Source organism: Phragmites australis, chromosome 12 (assembly GCF_958298935.1).
Source record: "Phragmites australis chromosome 12, lpPhrAust1.1, whole genome shotgun sequence".
NCBI classification, from domain to species: domain Eukaryota; kingdom Viridiplantae; phylum Streptophyta; class Magnoliopsida; order Poales; family Poaceae; genus Phragmites; species Phragmites australis.
This window is the reverse complement of record NC_084932.1, coordinates 3,837,605-3,856,437: the sequence shown is the minus strand read 5'-3', so window position 1 is coordinate 3,856,437 and position 18,833 is coordinate 3,837,605. Positions and strand designations below refer to the sequence as shown.

At 44.2% G+C, this 18,833-nt stretch overlaps 2 long non-coding RNA genes and 1 pseudogene across 2 annotated transcripts; all 3 read right to left on the bottom strand.

Annotated features, from left to right (window-relative positions):
- Positions 1–226: 226 nt before the first annotated feature.
- Positions 227–17,031, bottom strand: LOC133887302 (receptor kinase-like protein Xa21; annotated as a pseudogene).
- LOC133887051 (uncharacterized) lies at positions 4,611–7,855 on the bottom strand. Its single transcript, XR_009903509.1, has 2 exons — positions 5,943–7,855; positions 4,611–4,801 (listed from the first exon to the last, which is right to left on the bottom strand). It is a non-coding gene; the product is annotated as an uncharacterized LOC133887051 (long non-coding RNA).
- LOC133887050 (uncharacterized) lies at positions 10,350–12,544 on the bottom strand. The gene is made up of 2 exons (XR_009903508.1): positions 11,903–12,544; positions 10,350–10,761 (listed from the first exon to the last, which is right to left on the bottom strand). It is a non-coding gene; the product is annotated as an uncharacterized LOC133887050 (long non-coding RNA).
- Positions 17,032–18,833: the final 1,802 nt, after the last annotated feature.

Genomic DNA, 18,833 nt, shown 5'->3' with positions numbered 1-18,833 from the left:
TTCGCTGCAAAGGATAGCTCCACTTTGAACGTCTTTGTCTGGTAGGGCCTTCTAACCCTTTTCCTGTCACTTCCAGAAGGACTATCATTGCCAGGGCTGCCATTTGCAGTCATCCTAAATGCAAGGAAATCAAGTCAGCATGAAGGAATAGTTGCCGCAGTACTAGATCAGGACAAAGCAACTGAAATAGTGCAGTCATTACTTTCCAGTGGAAACATCTTCCAGCACAACAGTAAACTCGTTGTTAACTTGACGAAGAGCACAAATTGTAAACAGGCTATTCTCACCATCATATGCAAAATCTTTTTTTGTAAGCTCAGTTGCGTATGTTTGCTGGAGTTTGTCAATCACTTTTCTCCCTACCCCTTGCCATCAACTGGCCTATCATCTTCAGACTTTAGATTCACCTGCGATCAATAAAACATAGGAGTAATAATAATTAGATACGAGCAAGAAAACAAAATAACAATTGTAAACAAGGATAAGAGGCGCACATAGTAGTGACAGAAAAATTCATCTGTGGTCTTCAGAGAAACTTTGAAGTGGTTTGTTAAAAGCTTTATATGCTGTCCTTTTTTGCGCAAGACCGTGGACTTCGACATTCAGCTCGAGATGGAGGAGTGCGTGCGCAGGCTGCTGCCACCAGGCAAAACTGCGCAGCCGGTGGAGCTATAGGGGACGCGCACCGCGAGATCGATACGGAGTTGGGGGACTGGCACCGCGAGCTCGAGGCGGTGCTCAGGAAGATGGCGCCGCCCAACGGCCGCACTGTGCTCATCTTCCGCGCGCCGTGCGGGTGTCCCAAGGGGAGCATAGAGGTGTGGGGCGGAGGTGGTTCGGATCGAAGTTGAGAAGCAGCGTGTCCTGGTAGACCGTGCGGCTGTCCTCCGCCTCGGAGAAGCCGTACTCAAGGAGGAGGTCGCGGAAGGCACCGGCCCTGTCCGTGTCCCGGATGCGGACGTTGTAGGTGGAGGCGGTAGCGGCGGCGGCGGGGGAGAGGCCGCAGGAGACCAGGTAGGTGACAGTGGCGGGGCGGGTCTCGGGGCCGGTCACGACGGCGGTGGAGGAGTAGCCGCAGGGGAGGACGCATCCATGGCTGGGGAGCCAGAGATGGGGAGGAGCGAAGAATGACACCGAAGGCGACGGGTAGTCGGAAGGGATGACGCACAATGTGGGAGGCGCGCGGCCATGCGTGGGCCTCGGGAGGAGCGGCTGGGGGCGCGCGGTGCGTCGGCTACCACGGATCCGCCGCTGCTGCCGCCGTCTTCTCCTTTCCCACACGGCGAGGACGATGGGAACAGGGTAGGTTGGAGGACGCGCTGCAACGTGGTAGTCCACCGGTGCCGAGAGCTGGTGGCGGGAACGGGTGGAGGAGAGGTGGGGATGCGGAGGGGGCAGCACCGGGCGTGAGCAACGGTGGTTCTGTCGGGCGGAGGAAGAGGGGAGGTAGGGAGCTGCGAGCCTGCGACACTGGAGGGTGGGGGAGCGGTAGACTGTGGCGGCCGGAGACGGAGGCGGCGGTGACGGCGGGGGGTGGAGGCGGCGGTGCCACTTGAAATCTCACCCAAGGCGAAGGAGGCGGTGGGTGGCGGGATGGGGAGGGGAAGAAAGGTCGAGGAGCGTCGCGCTCTGGGAGGACTCGCAGAGTCGCCGGACACCGGCGCTCACAGGCCAAGACCCGGCGGCTTTCCTGTCCCTCGATGGCTTGATCCGACAGGCGTTGTTTTATTATCGACGTGGTTGGCTCGAGAATCCCACGCGAATTCGGTATTAAAGATTTTTTTAAGCTAAGCTCTACTAAATAGATCCTTAAGAAGAATATAATTACAACACTATCCCTGTGAGGAAGACACTACAGGTGAAAACGGATGGACTACAGACGGATAATAGTCATTCCATATTTTTATCCTTATTTTTAATCGGAAATGAAAACAAATACGGAAATTCCAGATACGGAAACGAATACGGATAGTATCAAAAACAAATACGATGCAAATATGAATCGAATACAAATATGAATCCGGATATCTGTCAAATGATAAAGATCCCTTAAATTATGCGTATAAAAACAACAAAAATAACAATATAGTATAAAGAAACAATTAGATCAGAGTTGCAACAATGGGGATATATCTTGGAAAGAGTGAAAGAAGTTCGTATGAATTTTCTTGGAATTTTCTAGAGGCTCTCGGTATTTTTTTTGGGGATTTTTTTGTATTTTCTAGCAATTTTAGGAATTAAAAAAGGATTTTTAGAAAGTAAATAAAACAAAATTGAATTTAATATATTATTCAAAATTATTTTACTAAAGAAAAAACCTTTTCTAAATTATCATAATTATTTATGAATTTTCCAAAATTAAAAACATTTAAGAAACTTATTTAAACATTAAAACTATTATTCTATATTTATTAAAACATTATTATCCGTATTCTTATCCAGATATTATCCGTTTCCGTATCCGTATCCGGGAAAAAAAACGTTTTTTAATCCGTATCTGACCCAAAAAATGTTTCCGTTTCCATATGTGGATAAGGAATATCCATATTCGTATCTGATCCGAAAATATCCATATCTGTATCTGATCCGAAAATATCCATATCCGTATTCGGATAAGACAATCCGTATCCGTTTTTCCAGATCCGGTTCGGATATTATCGGAACTATTTTCCTGCCTAGAAGACACTACGTAAAATTGAAACACCCTTCGCAAACCGGAACAGCACTTAAAAGCAGAAACCAAGGCCCTAAGCTCCCACAACAACAGACTTGCCAAGGATGATCAAACAATACTAGGCCACCCTCGCGATAGCACCTCCGACTTCACCGCAACAAGCTCTTTACTTCTCAAATCTTGCAAACAACTCGTTATTAATCATAACCAAAAGCAATAATTGGGTATCGTAAAAAACTCCAAAAATAAAGAAAACAGAAAGAAAAAAAAAACACAGCCTTGGTGTTGCAGCTTCAAGTTGCCAGCCTCAGTTTGCTGGCCCTACTGACGGGAGTAGTCTGCAGAGGAGCAAGCCTTACCGTCATTTCTCGGCGCTTTTATCCCTGGACGCCTCATTACAGATAATGCTTTGATAGCCTTTGAATGCATTCATACCTTGCAGCATATCAATGACAAGGAGAGGGGCTTCTGTGCTTACAAATTGGATTTATCCAAGGCCTATGACCGAGTTGATTGGGTGTTTCTCCAAAAGGTTCAAGAGAAGCTGGGCTTTCATCGAAAATGGATACAGTGGATGATGAGTTGTGTGACCACTGTAAGCTATGCTGTCTGCTTCAATGGAGTTCGTTTAGACTCCTTTCACCCAACACGAGGTCTACGCCAAGGTGATCCGTTATCTCCATACCTCTTTTTGTTTGTAGCGGATGCGCTCTCAGTGCTGCTCCAACAAGAGTCTCAAAATATGGCAATTACCCCTATAAAGGTTTCCAGAAGGGCTCCGGGTATTTCACATTTGCTGTTTGCTGATGATAGTTTGCTTTTCTTTCGGGCTAATGAGTTGGAAGCACAACGGACCAGAGACCTTCTGCACTCTTTCTGCTCGGCAACAGGTCAATTAATTAATCACTCGAAGTGTTCGCTTATGTTCCATGAAAATTGTGATGGTGAAGTCCAGGATAGAATTGCTTCCGTACTGGGCACTACTCAAACTTCTTTTGAGCCGAAGTATCTTGGCCTCCCTACTCCAAATGGTCGGCTAAAGGCAGATCGGTTCCAGCCCCTAAGGGAGAGGTTAGGCAAGCGGATGTTAACTTACCTTGAGAAAGAACTATCCATTGGAGCAAAGGAAGTACTCATCAAGTCGGTGGCTCAGGCAATCCCAACGTATACTATGAATGTCTTTAAACTTCAGGATTGTGTATGTGATGAGTTGGAGAAAATCATTCGGAATTTTTGGTGGGGATCGAAGAATGGCAAAAGGAAAACTCATTGGATATCATGGCAATGTATGATACGGTCTAAAGGTATGGGTGGCATGGGCTTCAGGGATTTGAGACTCTTCAATCAAGCGCTACTGGCCCGGCAAGCTTGGCGTCTAGTTGAGTGTCCTGAGAGCCTTTGTGCTAGAGTACTCAAAGCGAAGTATTATCCAAATGGAAATTTAATTGATACTTCTTTTCCGACTGTTATGTCTCCTACTTGGCGAGCTATCATCCATGGGTTGGAGTTGCTAAAGAAGGGTTTGATTTGGCGCATTGGCAACAGAGAGAAGGTGCATATATGGCGTCACAATTGGATTCCCAGATTGTCAAATCTGGCAGTATCTGGACGACGGGGGATTTGTAGATTGAAAAAGGTTTCCCAACTTATGACCAACTTTGGTTCTCAGTGGAACGTAAGGCCAATAGAAGCAATTCTAAAGATTAAGATCCCTAGGAGTGAGCACAATGACTGTCTTTGCTGGCATTATGAAAAAACAGGAGTTTTCTCGGTTCGAAGTGCCTATAAAGTGGCTCTGAATCTTCGGGATCAGAACATGGGTGAAGTGTAACACCCTACTTTACAACTCAGCTTATTTATATGAAAATAGGACATTTTGGCAGCATTTCCTCTATAGAGAGGTATAACTGACCAAAAGAAATATCTCAGGCAGACAGAATCAGATATAACCAGCCTATATAGAAACCGTTATGACGCTACCAGCGTCTACCACAACATGAACCAAGCAAACGACAGACCACCAAAAACACCATTTATAACACCGGTTGAGCTATCAACATGGTGATGAGGTAGTGTGTGCAGCTACCAAGATCCATCCCCAAAATGCACGTCAACATCTAAACATACCTGTAAAGAAAACACGGGTGAGATTCGAAAATCTCAGCAAGTGAAAGGTACTTTAACAAAAAGCTATTTAGCCACAGTTGAATGTGCTAACAATTCTAAATAGAAACTAGTAATGAAACAGACCGCCAACACTAGGAGAAACAATTATGACTAAGCAAGTCCAACTATAACATTAAACATTTTAACATTCGGTTGGTATAAGCCTTCAGAGCCGCATATATATCTATATACAAGCTAACTAAAGGAAATAAGATTTGATGCGAATGATTCATTGAATTTCATAAGAAGATATAACCATGCACATGACATGCTCTTCTCACCCTTACCCCTCCTCGGATAACGTAAGGGTGTGCACCGTACCCCTCCTCGGGTAACATACGGTACTGTACCGGTACGGTCGCGGCCAGAAGACGACGACAAACTTTCAATGCATGAGATATATATGTATGACGTGCTTCAAGCATAACCAACATAACTTCCGGAATATGCTTGAGACTTCAAAAAAAAACATTGCATACAACACTAATGAACAACTGCAGAATGGCATATCGTGCCTACTGCACTTCGTAAATCAATCATCGAGTAAACTTCTGGAAACGTAAACAACATAGTACTCAGCTCAGAATCAGTCATTCAGATTAGATGAATGCACTGCAATTAAAGAATGTAGGCAACCCAATATTAGGTTAAAGCATAGTCATACAATACATTCACTTGCCTTTACCGACGATGAAGCCAGGCACTAGTCGTGACGTGAGGTCACACCACCTGAACAAACACACCATTAGCACAACGACGCCGCAACGACGAAATAAAAGAGGATGCACACTAATACGCCAAAAGCACCTAAACCAATTACCGAAAAAGAATAACGTCCACGCCATCGGTACGCCTATATTTCGGAAAACTAAATAGAAAACTGTATCACATAAAATGATACACTATTTCCAATTCAGAGTCGAACCAAAGTTCTCACTAATTAGACTTCGCTCCGATGAACGAAAAGAAATACTTCAACTCGGATGTCGTATCTTCGAATCAACAACGATTATAAAAAAGAATCAGACTATTGATCACATGAAATAATACGACACGAATTGCTTGATTTGATTTAATTCAACCACAAACGTCCAGAAATTACCGAGAAATCGCCTTCGAAAGATTGACGACGAATCCGACGAAATTCCGAAATTTCCAACTTTCCCCCTTTTTTTTCTTTTCTCTTTTTTTTTCTTCCCTTTTCTTTTTCCTGGCTTCTTCCTGCGCTGGCTGCTTGCTTCTTCGATCGGTCAGCTGGCTACTTCGGCCGGCTGGCTGGCGGCTGCTGCTGCTCCTTCACACAGCGATTAGCACAGAGGCACGGCAGCGCGCAGCACCGGCGGCAGCAGCAGCTCAGCGCAGAGGCGGCAGGACGCACAGCCTGGCGCGACGGCGCAGAGCCGGCCCAGCGCGACGACGGCGCACGGCAGGTGGTGGCGCGGCGCAGCGGCGCGGCGAGCAGCGGCAAGGCGGCGGCGGGAGCTCGGCGCAGAGCACAACGATGAGCTTGGGCGCGCGACACACTGAGAGAGAGAGAGAAGAAAAAAGAGACGCGAGCGCTCGAAACCTCTGGATGGATCGAGTGACGACCGGAGCTTTATCTCTTCTCTCTTTTTTTTTATTTTTTATTTTTTAAACAACGAACGGTCTAAATTTATTGGGCTCGCTACGGGTCTCAAAGTGCCCGGAACGGACATATGAATAGCAAAATGGGTTCGTCTCGACGAGATGAACGCAACCACGGTCTCCGATCGTCCATACGAGCCTCGGATCAAAAGTCAAAAATGCGGTCAAATTCCTCTCTTTTTTTTCCTCCAAAAATTCGGTATTACATTCTCCCCCCGTTAAAGGAATTCGTCCCCGAATTCTGCCGCTTCCATGGCAACTATGGAACAGAGGTAAAAATATTTCAAAACTTATGACTCACCAGTCTCAAAGAGCTCAGGATACTTTTTGCGCATTTGTTCTTCAAGTTCCCAAGTTGCTTCTCGTTATGTTTGAGTTGTCCAAAGGACTCTCACAAACTTGATAATCCTCCTCCTCATAACTCCCTCTGAGGAGCCCAAAATACGTATCGGGTGGCACTTTACGGTCAGATCTTTCTCTATCGTGATCGATTCAACATCAATTTTATGCTCAGGGTCTCTGAAATATTTCCTTAGCATAGAAACATGGAAGACCTTATGTACTCCACTCATTGAGTCTGGTAAATCAAGACGGTACGCCAAACTGCCTACTCGGGCTGTGATTAGAAATGGGCCAATGTACCTCGGGTTAAGCTTTCCAGAGATACCAAAACGTACAACACCTTTGGTTGGCGACACTCTGAGAAGAACATAGTCACCAACTATAAATTCTAGGTCTCATCTCCGGATATCTGCATAGCTCTTCTGTCGACTTTGAGCAGCCAACAGGTTTTGACGTATTTGGTGCACCTTTTCTGATGTTTGCTGAACCAAATCCGGACCAAGTAGTGATCTCTCTGAGTGAAAATATACTTGAGACTCTTATGATCAGTGAAAATATCGCATGACTCACCATACAGGTAATGCCTCCAACTCTTCAAGGCAAAAACCACTACAGCCCATTCTAGGTCATGAGTGGGATAATTTTGTTCATGAGTTTTCAATTGTCTGGAAGTATATGCAATTATTTGACCTCCTTGCATAAGCACACAGTCAAGTCCAATTCGGACAATATCGGTGTAGACTGCGAAACGCTTGCCACTCTCGGGCAAAGCCAGAAAACGAGCGTTCACTGACTTATTCTTCAAAGTTTGGAAATTTATCTCACATTCATCAGTCCATACAAATGGAACACACTTCTCAGTAGGTCTAATCATATGCTTTGCAATAAAAGAAAAACCTTGTATAAAATGTCGATAATGGCCAGCGAATCCAAGAAAACTCCGAATCTCGGTTACATTGGACGATCTTTACCATGCCGTTGCCTTCTCACTCTTAGAAGGGAAAACGAATCCAAGAACACACAACATTTCTGCTAATACTATACCAGTCAATTATGAGACACTCTCTTCGACTAGTTCAAAAACCAAGGCATTAATTGCCCAGAAACATCCTTTTTGGTGAATGCAATCACACCAAAAATATTGTTTGGCTATCTCCACAAACTCGGGTCGAAACCCCCAATAAGAATATAAACCTTCTTCGCTTCAACTTCAACTCCTTCACAGGAAGGATCAATTTAAAACCTTTATGGTTCATGATTAAAGAAACATCAACACTTCACCTCTTCTACCAACATCACTAACTCCAAAAATACGAGTGCGGGTAAATCTACACAAGAGACAGTCACAACGTTAAGATATAAACCTCTAGTTGGTCACTCTCATCCCGATGTATCACCAAGTCTAGAAGGAGTGATCAGGAGATTACAACCACTTGACTAAATCAATCTTTCCAAACATCTAACGACTCATCCTTCATGGTACAAGTTTAGACTTGCACTTTCCAACTTGAATACCAGAACACTTCCATCCAAAGGCAGTTGGACCAATAGGTAAACTGTATTGACCGGTACATTCAGAAACATGCCAAACTGGCATACTAAAGAACTTCACATCTTGCTCACATTCCCAGGACAGTCATACTATCGGTAACCACGCCACAACTTCTTCAAAGTAAAATTGCATGCAAAAACACATCCTCCTTAAAAGTTGAAAAGACATCGGTTAATCTAACCGACAAGATGATCACTGCGGAAAGCTCATGGAGAGGGTTGAAAATATGACTTCTGCAACCTCAACCCTGTTAACCCAACTCAAATTTAGTTATTTTGCGAATTTAGTTTAGCAAGCACCATTTGCAACACCAATTTACCGTCCACGGGTCGAGCATTAGCATACAATGCTTCTCTCCGGGTCCTTAGAAGGCATACCCTCTCCTGAACAGCAACAAAACTACAAAGATACACCCCAATGGTTCATCCTCTTTCATAACATTCCTTTAAACAGGGGAGCAACCCTTAGCTCCCAAACATAACTCTAATCTCAGTATTTAAATACCGGAATGAACCCCACTCTTTCCTTGAACCAGGTTTTAAATAGACTTACTCCCAATAGATACAAACTTCCAACATGTAAACCCACTCAGGCATCTCTCAGTCAATTCTCCATCCTTAGAGAGAACTGGGTCACCAACAAAAATCCAAAACTCTCACGTCAGAAATTAATCAATTACTTCTTTAACTTCATTCACCCCACAAGAGCCAATAGGAAACAAAGTTCTAGGATGGATCACATTAAAAATCTATCAATAAAACACCATGACAAGCCCTAACAACACCTTCGATTATTAGGTCAGGAAAAATTTAGGCAACCTTAAATTTCAACATTCACTCAACGAGCAAAACTCACCAGGTTCAATTGATAATGCTCCCATGGTGACAAGCCAACTTAGCATCCTATCATGATGTTATAGGTCATAGACTATTCAGTAAACCCTTGACAACGCCAATGCTCCTACAACCCAAGTATATTCTTCGCTTCAAACTTCAAAGCAAATGACAGGTTTAGCTAAGCGATATCAGAAACATAACACGTTTCAACCAAAATCTCTACCTCAGCCCCGCAAGAGCCAACCTTAGGTATTCCAATCGTGAAACCTCATAAAACAGGTTTGAAACAACTGATGCCTCCTTAAGTAAGGTGTCACTCCATTAGCATCACTTCGATACAAATCGGTTGTTTCAACGCAATCGATATCTCCAACTCCCATAGCCAGTGGACTATTCCACAAAGGCTAACTTAACAAAATAACTACCTCAAATAATCATTTCAAAACATGCATAGATATTCCAATTACAAAAGGTTATTCTCAGATATTTAAGAAACTGACACATAAGATATGTAAACATCTCAACTTAAACACGAGGTGTGAACTAACCCTCAAAACATCAACAACTAGGGTACAAGTCTAGCAAAAGATTAGAAAAACTCCCAGAACCCTATTAGGATCTCACTATCAACACATCTTCACACAATCGACAAAAAGATCGCCCCGACTCCATGGAAAAAAGAAATCCTACACCATTCTAATGGTCAGGTTGAAAATATTATCACCTTATCTTCTATGGTAAGGCACATATCGATCCATTTCTCCGACATTTCGAGAACGAATAGTTAGGGTCAACGACATGGGGGCCATTCCATCTCGTACCCAAAATATTCGCTCTGTATGTGGATAGTTGGATCGCAAACCTAACTCTTGGTCAACCTCACCTGGCAATGCAGAAAAGGCATCATGGGGGCCCTCCACTTACCCCATCTGCAGTGCCATACAACAGTTATGCTATTGATCCTCTGAAGCTTCTCAGGTTCTAATGACCAATGTAACCATTTTAACGCCCTGTCAAATTCACCATTCCAACGGAACTGACTCCAACAACTTAACAATATATATCAATGATAAAACACTAAAGAATATGTGGACAATCAAACAAGTAACTTCAATAATACTTATTTGAGATAGCGAACATAAGCGAACAAAGATAAACAAGACGTGTGCAATGCAATGCATCCCATACCCATTCTATTTGTGCAAGTGTGTCAGGTTCATCATTCAATTACCTAGGACCTAAAGCCTAGGCTCTGATACCAAGCTGTAACACCCTACTTTACAACTCAGCCTATTTATATGAAAATAGGATATTTTGGCAGCATTTCCTCTATAGAGAGGTATAACTGACCAAAAGAAATATCTCAGGCAGACAGAATCAGATATAACCAGCCTATATAGAAACCGTTATGACGCTACCAGCGTCTACCACAACATGAACCAAGCAAACGACAGACCACCAAAAACACCATTTATAACACCGGTTGAGCTATCAACATGGTGATGAGGTAGTGTGTGCAGCTACCAAGATCCATCCCCAAAATGCACGTCAACATCTAAACATACCTGTAAAGAAAACACGGGTGAGATTCGAAAATCTCAGCAAGTGAAAGGTACTTTAACAAAAAACTATTTAGCCACAGTTGAATGTGCTAACAATTCTAAATAGAAACTAGTAATGAAACAGACCGCCAACACTAGGAGAAACAATTATGACTAAGCAAGTCCAACTATAACATTAAACATTTTAACATTCGGTTGGTATAAGCCTTCAGAGCCGCATATATATCTATATACAAGCTAACTAAAGGAAATAAGATTTGATGCGAATGATTCATTGAATTTCATAAGAAGATATAACCATGCACATGACATGCTCTTCTCACCCTTACCCCTCCTCGGGTAACGTAAGGGTGTGCACCGTACCCCTCCTCGGGTGACATACGGTACTGTACCGGTACGGTCGCGGCCAGAAGACGACGACAAACTTTCAATGCATGAGATATATATGTATGACGTGCTTCAAGCATAACCAACATAACTTCCGGAATATGCTTGAGACTTCAAAAAAAAACATTGCATACAACATTAATGAACAACTGCAGAATGGCATATCGTGCCTACTGCACTTCGTAAATCAATCATCGAGTAAACTTCTGGAAACGTAAACAACATAGTACTCAGCTCAGAATCAGTCATTCAGATTAGATGAATGCACTGCAATTAAAGAATGTAGGCAACCCAATATTAGGTTAAAGCATAGTCATACAATACATTCACTTGCCTTTACCGACGATGAAGCCAGGCACTAGTCGTGACGTGAGGTCACACCACCTGAACAAACACACCATTAGCACAACGACACCGCAACGACGAAATAAAAGAGGATGCACACTAATACGCCAAAAGCACCTAAACCAATTACCGAAAAAGAATAACGTCCACGCCATCGGTACGCCTATATTTCGGAAAACTAAATAGAAAACTGTATCACATAAAATGATACACTATTTCCAATTCAGAGTCGAACCAAAATTCTCACTAATTAGACTTCGCTCCGATGAACGAAAAGAAATACTTCAACTCGGATGTCGTATCTTCGAATCAACAACGATTATAAAAAAGAATCAGACTATTGATCACATGAAATAATACGACACGAATTGCTTGATTTGATTTAATTCAACCACAAACGTCCAGAAATTACCGAGAAATCGCCTTCGAAAGATTGACGACGAATCCGACGAAATTCCGAAATTTCCAACTTTCCCCCTTTTTTTTCTTTTCTCTTTTTTTTTCTTCCCTTTTCTTTTTCCTGGCTTCTTCCTGCGCTGGCTGCTTGCTTCTTCGATCGGTCAGCTGGCTACTTCGGCCGGCTGGCTGGCGGCTGCTGCTGCTCCTTCACACAGCGATTAGCACAGAGGCACGGCAGCGCGCAGCACCGGCGGCAGCAGCAGCTCAGCGCAGAGGCGGCAGGACGCACAGCCTGGCGCGACGGCGCAGAGCCGGCCCAGCGCGACGACGGCGCACGGCAGGTGGTGGCGCGGCGCAGCGGCGCGGCGAGCAGCGGCAAGGCGGCGGCGGGAGCTCGGCGCAGAGCACAACGATGAGCTTGGGCGCGCGACACACTGAGAGAGAGAGAAGAAAAAAGAGACGCGAGCGCTCGAAACCTCTGGATGGATCGAGTGACGACCGGAGCTTTATCTCTTCTCTCTTTTTTTTTATTTTTTATTTTTTAAACAACGAACGGTCTAAATTTATTGGGCTCGCTACGGGTCTCAAAGTGCCCGGAACGGACATATGAATAGCAAAATGGGTTCGTCTCGACGAGATGAACGCAACCACGGTCTCCGATTGTCCATACGAGCCTCGGATCAAAAGTCAAAAATGCGGTCAAATTCCTCTCTTTTTTTTCCTCCAAAAATTCGGTATTACATGAAGGCAGTATGAGCAGCCACCCTTTGGGGGAGAGACCATTATGGAATTCGGTATGGAAATTGAAAGTGCCTACAAAGGTAAAGAACTTCATTTGGAGAGTTATCAATCAAGGTTTACCCACTCGAGTTAATAAATGGAGGAGACAAATTGAAAGGATTAACATGTGCGAGCTATGCAGTTTGGAGCCTGAGACGGAGCATCATGCGTTAGTAAATTGCATTGAGGCAAAAGAGCTTCGGTCAGCTATCAGAATGCACTGGAACCTACCGAAAGAGGATCAATTTCGCTTCAATGGTCCGGACTGGCTTCTTCTATTGATTTCCAGTTTGGATCCTGAAATTGGTGTGCAAGTTGCTCTCCTTATGTGGCGCTCTTGGCATGTGAGAAATGAAATTGTACACAATGAAAGCTGATCGCCGATAGCTGTCTCTGTCCGATTTTTATGCAGTTACCTTGAGACACTGTTTATGATCTGGCAAGAACAGGGGATGGGGAATGACAAAGGAAAGCGGGTAATGCTGTCTGCTGCTGAGCAACGGCGGAAGGCTAGACTGGCCAAGGCTGAGCTGAGGGGACATCTGCGCTGGACTCCTCCTCCAGTGGGATGGGTTAAAATAAACGTGGACGGGGCGTTTTCAGCAGAATCGGGAAGGGCCGGAGTGGGCATTGTCATCCGAAACCACCATGGTTCTGCTCTGCTATGTGCCTGGAGGGCGATCTTCGATTGCTCATCTGCGGAGGAGGTGGAGTTAATGGCGTGCAGAGATGGGATAAACCTAGCGGCTGAATGGATTCGGGAAAAGGTGATTGTGGAATCGGACTGTGCCACAATTATCAATGCTCTGAGATGTAGAGTTACTGATAAGTCGGCACTTAGCTTCTTGATTGAGGACACCAAGCAGGCTAGTTGCTCTTTGCCGGAAGTGAAGTTCCAGGCTGTAAAGAGAGAGAGGAATTTAGTCGCTCACGAACTCGTGCAATTGGCGAAACGTACTACACACTCTGCAGTGTGGCGTATGCAGGTTCCCCTTTGCGTTGAGTCTATGATTGCCCAGGAGTGTAATTACGTTTCTGAGTAATCAATAAAGCTCTCTCTTTGCCTGCAAAAAAAAAATTTATAAATGAAATAGCTAGTATATTACCAATATTTCCCCTCAGATATGCCTCCTTGATTCCGTGCAGCTTTGCAGCCACTTCCTGCATGTCCAGACGCTCATTTGGGGACGCCTTAGCGCAGCGAAGTCCAATGTTTAGCACTGAAAGTAAACACTCCAAGCTTTTCTCCTTCATGGCAGCTGATGTTTCTTGCGATAATGCATGCTCCTCTTCTAGTAGTTCAGGATCTACAATCTGTGATATCCTGTCCGGGAAGTTCATCTCAACGAATGTTGCAATGTTCAGCCCGTCCTTGAACATATCGTCAGTTGGCCTCTTCCGCAAAATACTTCAAGTAGACAAATCCCAAAGCTGTAAACATCCCCAGCACTTGAAACTCCACCACCTGCTGCACATTCTGTGGATAACATATACAAGAAAGTTTTAGTCCAAAGTTTAGTAGAGGAACCACAACGCATTACGAAAATTAGAATACCTGGGGCAACATATCCAATTGTTCCCTTTATAGCAATTGAAGAAGTTGAGATCGAATCACTGGAAGATGATGCTGTAGAATCAACTTTGAACCTTGCAAGACCAAAGTCTCCAACATGTGCCGTCATGTTGTCATCCAGAAGAATGTTGCCTGGCTTCAGATCGCAGTGAACAATAGTTCCTTGGTTGTTATGGTGGAGGTATTCCAATGCATCTGCAACATCCACCACAATGCTTAACCTTTGTGCCAGTGTAATGCGGCTCGGAGTTGAAGTGTTCTCATCATCTTGAGCTGAGTACAGTAGTGCATGCAGGTCACCTCGCGGCATGAACTCATAGACTAAGGCTTTGAAATCATTCCCCTTATAATCAATACTTGAGCACGCAGTTAGGATAGGAACTAGATTGCGATGCCGCACATTTCTCAGAGCATTACAGTCTACGATGAAGCTCTTATGTGCTCCCTCTGTCTCCAGGCTGAAAACTTTGATAGCAACCACAATTCTGTCTTGGAACATTTTTCCTTGATAAACGAAAGAATATCTTCCTCTACCAATTAAATTGGATGTGGCAAACCCCTCTGTTGCTCTAGCAAGATCATGGTAAGAAACTTTCGGAAAGTTGCTACCAAATGAGGGCCGAAATATAGGTTTTCTCTTTTGTTTGCCCCTCCAGAGCAACATTACAGATATGACTATAGCAAGTGCCACAATACAGGCTAACGGGATCACCACTTTTTGCACGGTGGAATGCTTGTGCCTTCTGGAATTCAAAGGCGTGACAGAACAAGAGAGTAAGTGTAACTCCAGAGCCCCACCACAAAGCCCCTGGTTTCCATCAATCCTCACGGCAGTTGCATTCCCAAAAATTCCTTTTGTTGGAACCTCACCATTTAGGTGGTTGAATGACACATCTAGTTGCTCAAGAAGTTGTGGGCTGCCAAGAGACACTGGTATTGATCCGGTCAAGTTATTGTGAGACAAATTGAGAACTTGTAGGCTAGTTATATTAATGATGTGGGGATGCTTCCACTGAAAACGTTATGGCCCAGCTTGATAACTTGTAAACTTTCACAGTCACCCAAAGTGCTTGGAATATCTAAAGATAAATTATTACATTGAAGATTCAAATATATGAGTTGTTTGGCATTGCTAATATCGGGATGAAGTGGTCCATCTAGGTTGTTGAAAGATAAGTCAATCTGTCCTAATGTTGGAATTCTGAAGAGCTCCTTTGGTATGCTCCCATGAAGATTGTTGTTTCTAATGTCCAGTACTTCAAGCATTTGGAGGTTTCCTAGGATTGAGGTTATGTATCCATCAAATTTGTTTGCGTATAGATAGACACGTTCCAATTGAGTCATATTTGAAAAGGTTGGTGGAATGACCCCTGTAAAGAAATTGCTGCCTAGTGATAGTATTTGCAGATTTTTTAGAGTTCCAAGCCATTCTGGAAGCACTCCAGTAAATTGATTCAGTTCCAATGTCACAAGGATCAGGTTGCGATGGTTTGCTATACCAGAAGGAAAATATCCTGACAACTGATTTCCTCCCAGATATAGATATTGGAGTTGATTGGAAAGGTTACCTAATGAATTTCGAACATGGCCTTCTAGACAATTCCCATCTACCTCCAAACGCTGCAGCTCAGTGCAGTTGGCTAAGCTGTCCATAAAGTTCCAGTCTTGCTTGTTGCTTGCTCGGAGTTTATTGAACTCGAGATTTAACACAGATAGTTTAGAAAGTTTGCCGATGGAGCTAGGTACCACCCCAGTGAAATTATTCCTGGATATATCGAGCTCGTATAGCCTCGAAGCATTTGTTAATCCAGATGGGATATGCCCATGAAAGAAGTTGCCACCTAATTGGAGCAGTTCGAGATTGGGTAGAGAGTTGCCGATATTGGATGGTACTTCTCCACTTAGACCATTTAATGGAGCGCTAAATCTAACTCGATCCGCAGCTCAAAAACACCCCCAGGTCCCGACCAATCCCCCCAAACCCACGACCCACGAAACACCGATACAGCAGGAGAGCGTGCGAAACGGGAGGAAATCTACGAGAGCAGCGGCGTGGTTGGTCACCGTACCTGCGAAGCTCGCCGGCCCCCGACGGGGTCAACCTTCCTGCGCGCGGGCGAGTGCGGTAGGAGATGGGGAGAGCACCACTCGCTCCAATCAGCGTTTGCCTTGGTTGGATCCCGGAGGCTTAAACCCGGAATCAGCTTATAGTTTAATCGCCGCCTCGGCCGGGTTAGAGCGAGGGGGCGGCGTTACCGGGGAAGATCACCGTCGCGCTGACGTGGCGGCTCACTTCGTCGCACCTGAAGTGGAGGACAGCGTCACGCGGGGCGGACTTTTTTTTATCTCGCTTCTTCTTTCTTCTACAAGGGACAGCGATTAGGGATGTAAATGGCCCCGATCTCCGTTTTCCGACCGGAAATTCTTCTATTAGAGAATACAAATGGGGCTAATTTTCTCCTCACGGAGTTTAATGGGGGAAAAGTCCTTCCCATCGGGTATGGCGGAGGTATTCCCGTCCCTGTTTCTCGCGGGACCAATTTTTTGAAATATCTAAATTCCCTAGGGCCCATATATGCAAGAAATAGTCCAACTAAAGTCCAACCTATCAAAACCCGTAGAGCAACAGGTCCGTCAGGTGCCTTTCACCGTACTGGCGCAGCGGGGACAGGGAACCCATTGGGTACACATTCCCCGTACGGAGGCGGAGATGAGAGAATTTTCTCCCCCGTAGGTGGAGATGGAAACGAGAGAAAATTCCTCCAATCAAAGATGAGATAGTTACCCATTCCTACAAAAATTTTCCTCACTGCCATGCCTAACAATGACACCGTCGTTTTCCCCTTTCTCCGTCTCTCTCCAACTACAATAGATGAAGCGTCCTTCCACTCCGCCGGAGGTAGGCGGGGCGGCTTGTCACCACGATGACATGTTTCCCGAGGAAGAATTGTCTAATTCAAACCAACTCAAGTTCTGGTTACTACAAGCATCGGCTTCAATTAGTGAGTCAAATCAATATTTAGTCTCCACTCGGTTGCTATGTTAACTTCAGTTCTGTCAGTCTTTCCTTAGACTAGTCCTAATGGGAGGTTTCATATTCGTGTTTCCAAGAGTGCCACATAAACAAGAATGTATTTAATTGATGGTTGAAATAGCCCTCTACAATGCATTGTTTCATTTTGTTGTTTCATATGCAACACATACAAGAGAGTAATTATATTGGAAAGAGTGTTTAGTGATTTCATGCAGATGAAACCCCCTTCTTCTCTCTTCATTATTTCTTTGCCACATCAAAAAATACTGACATGTCGCTCTATTTAATGATAATGAAACTCCCTTTGGGGTGATCTTAGTGGCCCAAATTTCCAACTATGCAATTAATGGTCTTGTCACATTATCATTAAAGATGACCCCCTGCCCCCAAAGCCATGACCCATGAGGAGACTTGACCCGTCTAATTTTCACATGAAATTTTGCCTATTGATGAATACTTTCAGGTTGCTTAAAATTTTGCCTATTGCTATTAATGCTAAATTTTCTCTCCTTTATGTCCTATATTTTAGTTAATACTCCTTATGTAGCAACTATTTGTAGCAATCATGTGATTTTTCGCGCGAAATACGTGCTCGTGCGGTTCATCAAAGTCAAACCTGTGACTTGTCACCTCGCGTGAAGCCTTCTTACCTTCTCATCTATCACCTGATTGCTTGAGACTTTTGACGATTATTTGGGCATCAGAACGACTTCGAATGAAAAGTTGTTAACTACAAAGTCGTTAACTGAAAAGCCATCACTAATGAGTGGCCCGGGCTAAGACCCGACCAAGACCCGCCACTAATGAGAGGGTCATTAGTGACAGCGAGTAAATGATCCATCACTAAAGATAATAGTAACGGGTTACCTCAAAGCCTGTCACTAATGATGTAGTCATTAGTGATGGCTAGCGAGGGCACATGTCACTAAATGTAGGCTCGGACGGTTCACTGCCAGGCCACTCCCTAGTGACGGGTGTCCTTATTACCCATCACTAATGAGTGATGTTACCTGTCACTAATGGGCCACTAATTAGTGACAGGTGATAAGGACTCCCGTTACTAATGACTACATCATTAGTGACGGGTGTTCTTATCACTAGTCACTAATGAGTGATGTTTACTGTTATTTTCTGCACCGAGCAACACAACCAAATAGTGTCTGTCTGCCGGTTGCTCGGCAAAGGGCAATTTTTTTTTTTTGCGATTCTGTTGAGGACCAATCAAATCTTGGTGATTTGAAGTTTGGATTGCCCCTTGACCTTTGAAGGTTTGTCTCCCCCATCTCCTCCTCCTCTTGCTCATATATGCATGGTGGATTCTAAGGATTGAGTTGGAATCAACAATTTTGCTCCTTCTCCCAAATCTTGATACATGTGGATTATCCCCCTTGGCTTTTAAAGGTTTGCATCCCCTTTCCTCCTCCTCTTGCTCCTATTTGCTAAATTATAGGGTTTGAGTTGGTGTTCACAGTTTCTCTTTCTCCCAAATCTTGATATGTATATGGCGTAATTATGTTAATTGTATTCGTAAAAGTGAATTAGCGCACATGCGTAAGC